A 2,132-nucleotide genomic window follows, 5' to 3' on the forward strand; every position below is an offset into this window, starting at 1 on the left:
GTTTAAAGTTTTGTTTGGGCTCCTGTTCAGCGGGGAAGCGCGTGCGCGTGGCAACCTTGACACCCCCGTGTTCCCCTGGACCAGACCTTTCCAACGCCGCCTGAGTTAAGGTGCTACGACGTCCCTAAGTGGAGATGCCTCTAAATGAACACCTTTTCCCAACTTTGCACGTTTCCAGCTTGAGAGGAAAAGGGGCTTAAAATTCACAGTTATTCGCCCGAACGTGGGATTTGGCTGGGGACGGTTTCTATATTCAAGTTGGGATGGGGGGCACCGAGGTGAGTGGTGGTTGTCCCCGAAAAAGCCCTCCCCTTTTCCGTAGCCCCGTTTAAAGTTCTGTTTGGGCTCCTGTTCAGCGGGGAAGCGCGTGCGCGTGGCAAACTTGACACCCCCGTGTTCCCCTGGTCCAGACCTTTCTAACGCCGCCTGAGTCAAGGTGCTACGACGTCCCCAAGTGGGGATGCCTGTAGATGAGCACATTTTCCCAACTTTGAATGTAAGTTTCCAGTATCATTGAAAATGTGGCCTCAAACGAGCAGTTTTGCCCCCGAACGTGGGATTTGGCTGGGGACGGTTTCTATATTCAAGTTGGGATGGGGGGCACCGAGGTGAGTGGTGGTTGTCCCCGAAAAAGCCCTCCCCTTTTCCGTAGCCCCGTTTAAAGTTTTGTTTGGGCTCCTGTTCAGCGGGGATGCGCGTGCGCGTGGCAACCTTGACACGCCCGTGTTCCCCTGGACCAGACCTTTCTAACGCCGCCTGAGTTAAGGTGCTACGACGTCCCTAAGTGGAGATGCCTGTAAATGAACACCTTTTCCCAACTTTGCACGTTTCCAGCTTGAGAGGAAAAGGGGCTTAAAATTCACAGTTATTCGCCCGAACGTGGGATTTCGCTGGGGACGGTTTCTAAGTTCAAGTTGGGATGGGGGGCACCGAGGTGAGTGGTGGTTGTCCCCGAAAAAGCCCTCCCCTTTTCCGTAGCCCCGTTTAAAGTTTTGTTTGGGCTCCTGTTCAGCGGGGAAGCGCGTGCGCGTGGCAACCTTGACACGCCCGTGTTCCCCTGGACCAGACCTTTCTAACGCCGCCTGAGTTAAGGTGCTACGACGTCCCCAAGTGGGGATGCCTGTAAATGAACACCTTTTCCCAACTTTGAATGTAAGTTTCCAGTATCATTGAAAATGTGGCCTCAAACGTGCAGTTTTGCCCCCGAACGTGGGATTTGGCTGGGGACGGTTTCTAAATTCAAGTTGGGATGGGGGGCACCGAGGTGAGTGGTGGTTGTCCCCGAAAAAGCCCTCCCCTTTTCCGTAGCCCCGTTTAAAGTTTTGTTTGGGCTCCTGTTCAACGGGGATGCGCGTGCGCGTGGCAAACATGACACGCCCGTGTTCCCCTGGACCAGACCTTTCTAACGCCACCTGAGTTAAGGTGCTACGACGTCCCCAAGTGGGGATGCCTCTAAATGAAGCCAATTTCTCCTATTTGAATGCACTCTCCCAGCCCAGAGAGGCATGTGCCTTAAAATTCACAGTTATTCACCCGAACGTGGGATTTTGTTGAGGACGGTTTCTAAATTCAAGTTGGAACAGGGGGCACCGACGTGAGTGGTGTTTGTCCCCGAAAAAGCTCTCCCCTTTTCCGTAGCCCCGTTTAAAGTTTTGTTTGGGCTCCTGTTTAGCGGGGATGCGCGTGCGCGTGGCAACCTTGACACGCCCGTGTTCCCCTGGACCAGACCTTTCTAACGCCGCCTGAGTTAAGGTGCTACGACGTCCCTAAGTGGAGATGCCTGTAAATGAACACCTTTTCCCAACTTTGAATGTAAGTTTCCAGTATCATTGAAAATGTGGCCTCAAACGAGCAGTTTTGCCCCCGAACGTGGGATTTGGCTGGGGACGGTTTCTAAATTCAAGTTGGGATGGGGGGAACCGAGGTGAGTGGTGGTTGTCCCCGAAAAAGCCCTCCCCTTTTCCGTAGCCCCGTTTAAAGTTTTGTTTGGGCTCCTGTTCAGCGGGGATGCGCGTGCGCGTGGCAAACATGACACGCCCGTGTTCCCCTGGACCAGACCTTTCTAACGCCACCTGAGTTAAGGTGCTACGACGTCCCCAAGTGGGGATGCCTCTAAATGAAGCCAATTTCTC

Source organism: Osmerus mordax, unplaced genomic scaffold, assembly GCF_038355195.1.
Source record: "Osmerus mordax isolate fOsmMor3 unplaced genomic scaffold, fOsmMor3.pri Scaffold_51, whole genome shotgun sequence".
Lineage (NCBI taxonomy): Eukaryota > Metazoa > Chordata > Actinopteri > Osmeriformes > Osmeridae > Osmerus > Osmerus mordax.